Below are 8,358 nucleotides of genomic sequence, written 5' to 3'. Positions count from 1 at the left end.
GGCATATGGTTGTCATGTTTCCTGAGTTCCTGCCAGTCTCCCCTGTTTTTAATTTCATTGGTCATTTCTAGAGAATGTTGGAATAAGGACATTAGTAAAACTGGGCCCTTACAATCGTCTTTCCAAGGTCTGGGATAACAGCAGAGCTATCTCTCACAGTAGCAGCCAAGATTCACTAAGAAACAAACTATAGTAGTACTTCCCCCAGAGCTCGACACAATGTTCGAACCCGTGCATGTTGGCAATTAGGACTATAGCTGCTGCTACTGGGATTGTTAATGTAAACCTCTACTCTCACCCTACACTTTGCTCTTCCCTGTACCACACAGACCTTCTCATTGACCTGCTCCTTCTCCTATCTGGGAGGATTCGAGACCACACTCAAGAAAGAAAATTAACTCCTGAAATCTCAACTTGTCAAGTCCTCTTTTCCCATCCCCAACACTGCAGTTCACTTTCTCCAGCTAGAACTAACGTGCTGTGTGCCCCCTCTGTCTGTGCAAAAGGGGCTGGCCTTGCTGAGGGCTCTGTAGGCATGAGTCTCCCTCCTGGCACTGGAGACCCTTGCTCGTGCCAACACAAGACAAGGAGGCTTTGTGATGCTCAGGCCTTCCCAGCTGCCAAGGCTCTTCCAGTTGGGCTGTCCCTCTCACCCCGCCTCTGTCCCCAGAGTGAGGGCCAGCCCCTATTTCCTGTTTCCCTTGGCTCCTTGTCATCTGCCTTGGGCTAGGAGAGCAAGCTCCTGACAGATTCCCCACCTTTGTCCCCAAAGCACAGTGGGGCTGAGAGCACTCCTGCTCATCCTGCAGCCGTGACTGTGGAACCAACATGTAGCCCAGCGATACCATATGGGCACTTTGGGGCACCCTCCATGTCCCCAAATGATCTCTGTGTTCCTTGGACCCTCTCCTAAATTCTCCAAGCTTCACAATCTGTTCAGGGTAATGGGAGCAGTGGATGAAAGAGAAGCTCCTATGAATTAGGGCATTTCATTCACATAGACAGTTATGAGTATTCTTCCCTGGCTGCATGAGGCCTGCCACCCCGCCACCCCAAAGATCCCATGTGCCCCCTTCTCACCTCCGCCCTCCTCCAGATTCCAGATTTCCTCACTAGCTAGTGACTCTCCTGAGGCCCGAGTCAAGACAACTGATAACTGCTGAAAAATCATGATTTTGAAATCAGATCTACCTGGCTTCCAACCTGGGATCTGCCACCCTCTGACCTTAGATCAAATATATTTAATATATTTATTTTGAAAATATGGATAAAAATACTTGCTTGGTAGCTTTACTGGTGCAAAAATCTGTGGCTGGTATGTTCCCTAGTTCCTGCCAGTGATGCAGTATCCCCTATTTTCATTTCACAGAATATTGGAAACAGGGCATTAGTAAGCAGGGTCTTAATAAGATATTGACCAGAAATTTTTTCCTTTACAAGTTTGGGCTGGTTTCTCTTGGTATGAGAAAATAGATTTCCAAATACTCAACTTAAATTCAGCCAGTTTATGGAATAATTCAAGCAGTGTTTTAGTCTTCTTGCCTTTTCTAAGAAAGGAATCAAATTACTAATGGCAGTATTTTGTGTGTCTCTCTTTTTAAAAAATTTATCAGGGGGCATGTGAGCCTGCTAGAAAGAGACAGAGAGGGAGAAAGCACCCCCCATGGGGTATGGTCACACTGCCATCCCTTCCTCTCCATCTCTCCCTCCTTTCAGGATTATGGGCAGGCACACACACCTGGCATGTTTTTCAAGGCACCAGGTCTGGGCTTGAACCATGCAGTTGGTCATATGGGATCCAGCTGCCCTACGTCGCAGGCCATGTACTGGCACACAATACTTCTTCTATATGTACTTTATTGCGTTGATCAGCTCATGGATAATTACTTAGTGTGGATGGTGGCTTTTTTTTTTTTTTTTTTTTTTTGCATAATTGCCAGAAAATGTGCAGTCACTGGAGATAGACAGAGGGAATGAAAGAAAGAGGGAGAAATCACCTCCAGTGGTGCATGGTCACATGGTAATCCTTTTCCTGCATGTCTTCATCCAGTCGGGATATGGGGCACATACATACACACACACGCCTGGTGTGTTTTTCAAGCCACCTGGGCCTGGTTTAGAACTACGAGTTACGTGGAATCTGGCTCCCTTCACCAGTAGGCTGTGGGATTAGCCCAAGGCTGGCCTCTCTACCTCATTCCTGGCTTAATAAAGAATGCATCTCTCCTTTCCTTGGATGTAGGTATGAACTATTTGTTTAAAAATAAAAGTAGTTATCTCGTTCAGGTAATATCCATTTTTTTCCCTTTATTTCTACCTCTTAGAATTAGTTGTTGTTTTTAGGTCAGGAGTGGCTTTTTTTTTTTTTTTTTATGAAATAAAGCTTCAGTATTCATTGAGGTGATAAGGCTATTTTGATTTTTCTCTTTGACCTTGTACAGACATGATAGGTAGAGATTATTCCAGAATTCCATATGAGAATGAGTAGCTAACCAACAACTTATGTTTAAAATAGTTGCTAAAATATTAGAAAATATTTTGATCATTTTTTTGGTAAATATTTGCCAGTGGGCACATGCGCTAGCAGGAGAGAGATGTAGGGGAAGTGAGAAAGCACCCCCATCCCAGGGTGGGTGGGGGATGGCCGCGCTGCAATCCCTCCTCCTCCATGTCTTCCTCCTTCTAGATTTTGGACCCCTGCACACGTGTCCCCTGTATGTTTTTTGTTTGTTTCTTTTTTAATTTGCCATAGGGCATGTGTACTCTCTGGAGAGAGGGAAAGAAAGAGAAAGTGAGAAAGCATCCTCCCCAGGGGTGATGGTCACGCCACAGTCCTTTTTCTCTAGTCTCCTCTCAGGATTTTGAGCATGCATGCACACATCTCTGGTGTGTTTCTCAAGCCTCCAGGCCTGGGACTTGAAGCATGCAGTTGGCCTTGTGGGATCCAGTTACATTAATCACCATGCCACTTGCCGGCTGGATATTTTTATCATTGTGACTTGAATCATAAGCTAGTTTTAAATCCTATAAGCTGTTACATATTTATCAGAATATGTAAAATCAGGGGAGAAATAGAAAAAAAGTATTTGAATAGGCAGAAATCAGCCTCACCCGTAATAAATAAACAGCATGTAAATAACAACAAGGTAACGTTTTCTATCACCCGATTGTCAGTATTCTATCAGGCAAATATTCAGTGCTGGGGAATTTAAATGGCAGCTAGGTCTACACCTTCAAGTCACTCTCCTCCGGATGCAAATGGCACCTTCTGCAGCACAATTCCAATATAGGGTGCTATGTAAGCTGGTGTATGTTAGAACAGGGCCCCCGGCAACTTCCAGGAAGGGCTTGTACGCCTGGTGCGGGCGCTACGGGACTCAGAGATTGTACTTGAAGTAGTGTTTGCATCAACGTGTCCCGTGGGTCCAGCGCTGGTTTTGACTGCCATGTTTTTTTTTTTTTTTTTTTTTTTTTTGTTTTCATAAATCTATTTTAATGTCACTAAATTCCTCAATCATCTTTTTCTTTTTTTTTTTTTTTATTTTTTTATTTTTTTAATTTTTTTTTTTTAATTTGTTTTTATTTTTTAACATTAATATGCTATACATCATTACAGTATACAAAATGAAGTTTTCATCCAAAATACATTGTCTGTTGGCTCAATCAAGTACATCAACATATGTGTTATCAACAAACAATTTTCCATTTCTTTTTTTTTTTCCATCCAGAGTACACTGTATATTGTCTCAATCAAGCATATCAACAAACATGTTATTATTACCAAGTGATCTTCCATTTCTTGTTTTCTGTATGTTTTGCTTTTTTCCCCCTATCCTTGGTTCCCTCTCTCTTACCCTCTGCCACCTCCTGTTCTCCTCCCACACTTTCTCTGTTATCTATGTTTGCTTTCTATACCATTTTCCCCCCACATTTTATTGAATCACCAAAGACCCTCATCAATCCAAATACCCTCCTAGCAAACAGCGAAAATTAACAAGAAGGAAGGCGGAGCTAAGGGCCAGAGAAAAACTGGGCCTCTTTTTAAAAAAAAAAAGGAGTAAAAAGGAAATATTACCAAAAAAAAAAGGGAAGATAGAAGCAGGGAGAGACAGGAACTGAGAGACCGAGAGAGAAGGCTGGGGGCGCAGAGGGGGGCTCCCTACCGCTAGCTCTTTTGTTGGAGGCTGAATTATTAGTAGAAAGTCTTCATTCCCTTAAAAATCTAGTTCACAGTAGCCATGTGGAACCTTATCCTGAAGGCCCGTGGCTTCTTCTGCCGCTAGCTCTTTTGTTGGAGGCTGAATTATTAGTAGAAAGTCTTCATTCCCTTAAAAATCTAGTTCACAGTAGCCATGTGGAACCTTATCCTGAAGGCCCGTGGCTTCTTCTGCCGCTAGCTCTTTTGTTGGAGGCTGAATTATTAGTAGAAAGTCTTCATTCCCTTAAAAATCTAGTTCACAGTAGCCATGTGGAACCTTATCCTGAAGGCCCGTGGCTTCTTCTGCCGCTAGCTCTTTTGTTGGAGGCTGAATTATTAGTAGAAAGTCTTCATTCCCTTAAAAATCTAGTTCACAGTAGCCATGTGGAACCTTATCCTGAAGGCCCGTGGCTTCTTCTGCCGCTAGCTCTTTTGTTGGAGGCTGAATTATTAGTAGAAAGTCTTCATTCCCTTAAAAATCTAGTTCACAGTAGCCATGTGGAACCTTATCCTGAAGGCCCGTGGCTTCTTCTGCCTGGATGGGAGGAGCAGAGCGAAAATTAACAAGAAGGAAGGCGGAGCTAAGGGCCAGAGAAAAACTGGGCCTCTTTTTAAAAAAAAAAAGGAGTAAAAAGGAAATATTACCAAAAAAAAAAGGGAAGATAGAAGCAGGGAGAGACAGGAACTGAGAGACCGAGAGAGAAGGCTGGGGGCGCAGAGGGGGGCTCCCTACCGCTAGCTCTTTTGTTGGAGGCTGAATTATTAGTAGAAAGTCTTCATTCCCTTAAAAATCTAGTTCACAGTAGCCATGTGGAACCTTATCCTGAAGGCCCGTGGCTTCTTCTGCCGCTAGCTCTTTTGTTGGAGGCTGAATTATTAGTAGAAAGTCTTCATTCCCTTAAAAATCTAGTTCACAGTAGCCATGTGGAACCTTATCCTGAAGGCCCGTGGCTTCTTCTGCCGCTAGCTCTTTTGTTGGAGGCTGAATTATTAGTAGAAAGTCTTCATTCCCTTAAAAATCTAGTTCACAGTAGCCATGTGGAACCTTATCCTGAAGGCCCGTGGCTTCTTCTGCCGCTAGCTCTTTTGTTGGAGGCTGAATTATTAGTAGAAAGTCTTCATTCCCTTAAAAATCTAGTTCACAGTAGCCATGTGGAACCTTATCCTGAAGGCCCGTGGCTTCTTCTCCCATGTTACCATTTTTCCACCCGAGGGCTGGCTCTACCAAGCAGAATATGCTTTCAAGGCTATTAACCAGGGGGGCCTTATATCAGTAGCTGTGAGAGGGAAAGACTGTGCAGTGATTGTCACACAGAAAAAAGTTCCTGACAAATTACTGGATTCCAGCACAGCGACTCACTTGTTCAAGATACCTGAAAACAGTGGCTGCGTGACGACAGGAATGAGAGCCGACAGCCGATCCCAGGTACAGAGGGCACGCTGAGGCAGCTAACTGGAAGTACAAGTGTGGCTATGAGATTCCTGGGGACGTGCTGTGGGAAAGAATTGCTGATATTTCTCAGGTCTACACACAGAATGCTGAGATGAGGCCTCTTGGTTGTTGTACGGTATTAATTGGTATAGATGAAGAACAAGGTCCTCAGGTGTACAAGTGCGATCCTGCAGGTTACTGCTGTGGGTCTAAAGCCACTGCGCAGGAGTTAAACAAACTGAGTCAACCAGTTTCCTTGAAAAAAAGGTGAGGAAGAAATTGGATTGGACATTTGGAAGGACAGTGGAAACTGCGATTACATGCCTATCTACTGTTTTGTCAATTGATTTCAAACCTTCAGAAATAGAAGTTGGAGTAGTTAGGGTTGAAAATCTTAAAATCAGGATTCTTACAGAAGCAGGGATTGATGCCCCCCTTGTTGCTCTAGCAGAGAGAGACTCAGCATTGTCATTAGTTTACCAAATCCATGCTGCACTTGCTGTGTGTTTGGTGACAACAAACCAACATATGGAGGCCCCAGGATTGTAAAAAGAACCTCTTCCACTCCTCCTGCTGCTGAAGTGGTTAGGACTCTGTATAAATAAAAACAGTGCTTTTGGGAAAAAAAAAAAGAAAGAAAGAAAAGAAAAGAAAAGAAAAGAAAAAAGAAAAAGAACAGGGCTCCCAGCACCCTGCCCCTGCTGTGGGCTTAGTGAGAGTCTGGGAGGCAGTTTTTGGTATATCTGGCAAAATATCAAAGGCCATCTAACTCCATGACTCCGCTCCAGGGATCTAGCCTCTTAGAAATACGAGAATATGTACTATGTACATAAAGATACAGGGTAAAAGATATTCAGTGACACGTCCTTTATATTGAGAGACTAAAGAAAATAATCCACACGTCCCTCAATAGGGCATTGTCTGGATAAATAACAACACATCCTTTCATGGGATATTTTACAACTTTTTTTTTTTTTTTTTTAGAGAGAGATTTCTGCTTTAAGGTGTGTGTACTCATCAGAGAGACAGAGACAGTGAGAGGGAAAGTGAGAAATCACCCCCACACACAGGGGAAATGACCATGCCACAATCCCTTCTCCTTCATTCTCCTCTTAAGATTTTGGGAATGTATGCCCATGCACCCAGCATGAGTTTCAAGCCTCTGGGGTCTAGGACTCAAATTGCTGTTGGCCGTGTTGGGAGTCAAGCACCTTAACCACTGTGCCACCTACTGGCCCAATATTTTACAACTCTTAAAAGGAATGAAGTGGATTTACATGTACTCATATAGAATGAGCTTCAAGATTTGATGTTATAACTGAGATCAATGTGAACATGGAAGAAAATCCCAAGAATATCTATGATTAGATCCCATGTCCACGTGTGTGTATCCGAACATATATTAGAGAGGGAGTGCATAGCATAGGCAAGGAAGGGTCTCCAAGCTGAGGGCACTGGACCCATTGGGAAGGTAGGAGTTCCGTGTTTTACTTTGTAAATTTAATTCCTTTGGGCTCTATTAAAAGAAAGCATTGTATATGACTGAATTTTTAACTTCAAATTCAAAATATTAGGGAGCCAACTAGCTCTGAATTTCAAGACCTGACGAACATCCTGCCACCATGTGTGAGAGATTCTTAACATCCTTGAAATTAATCCTTCTGACCAGCTCATCTGGGCATCCTAATCCCCATGAGGGGTTATTCAAAATTTGAATCCAGGCAGGCTTCTAGCCTAGTGGTTAATGCAGCAAGATCCCATGTGGACAACTGCAGTTCAAATCCTGGCTCCTTGGAGGCTTAAAAAACACAGCAGGCACATGTGTACACAGGCCCACAATCCTGACAGGATGAAGAGTTGGAGGAGAATGGATTGTGGTGTGATCACACCCCATGGGGTGGTCACCTCCTCACTCTTTCTCTCTGTCTCTCTCTGGCCAGCTAACATCCTCTGGCAAAGAAAAATAAAGAAAAGAAATTCAGGTCCAAATCTCTGTCACAGATCCTCTGACTCGGCATCAGAATTTCGGTGCCTCAGGCTGCTGTCTCTGAGGAGGAAGTGAGACGTGAGGATTACTGGTTCGTGCGGTGACCGCACTGGGCAACTGCACAGCCACAGCCAGAAACGGAGAAAGCAGGCAGGCAGGCCTGATGCGCAAGGGCTCCAGTGAACGCTCCCGGGGACTCCTGAAGATAGAGACACTCTCCCGTGATAAAGGCACCACTTGCAACCCAGCCAGGCACTCAGGGCTCTGCGACAGATGTGTGAGGGCTGCAGCATCTGCTCTGTGTTTTCACTAAAACTTATGTTTTTCCCTTGTCGGATGGGCGTGCCCTGTGGGTGAAGTTTTGCCTACTGTGTTCTAAACTAGAGGGAAGTGGGGGGTTACTTTCAGTTCGCTGAAAAAGCCCACCCAGCTTACTTAGAATGGAGAAAGATAACCGGGCTCTCAGGGACTTGATGTTTATTATTATCTAGGGACTGAGTTCTGTTCTATCAAGTCAGTGAGAGAATAAGTCTGTTCTATCCAAGTCAGTGAGAGAATAAGAGGACATCAGTTTTAGCCAAATGAAAGGAGTCTTTATTAGCCAGCTGACTGCAGGACTTGAGTCATTCCCAAACCTTGCAGCCCTGAAGCAGGGCTTGAATTATGCTTGAGCAGTTTACGAAAACCAAAAGAGTGAGTTATCGAGAAGAATAGCTATTTTGGGGGGAAGCACATATGAGT

The 8,358-nt window shown here is 43.8% G+C and overlaps 1 pseudogene; it reads left to right on the top strand.

Moving 5' to 3' along the window:
• The first annotated feature begins 881 nt into the window (after positions 1-881).
• LOC102485613 (proteasome subunit alpha type-6 pseudogene) lies at positions 882-7,721 on the top strand (annotated as a pseudogene).
• Positions 7,722-8,358: the final 637 nt, after the last annotated feature.

The sequence above is a fragment of the Tupaia chinensis genome, unplaced genomic scaffold (genome assembly GCF_000334495.1).
Source record: "Tupaia chinensis unplaced genomic scaffold, TupChi_1.0 Scaffold000424_1, whole genome shotgun sequence".
In the NCBI taxonomy this organism is placed as follows: Eukaryota; Metazoa; Chordata; class Mammalia; order Scandentia; family Tupaiidae; genus Tupaia; species Tupaia belangeri.
Note: the sequence above shows the minus strand (reverse complement) of the source record. Positions and strands in the feature narration are given on the sequence as shown.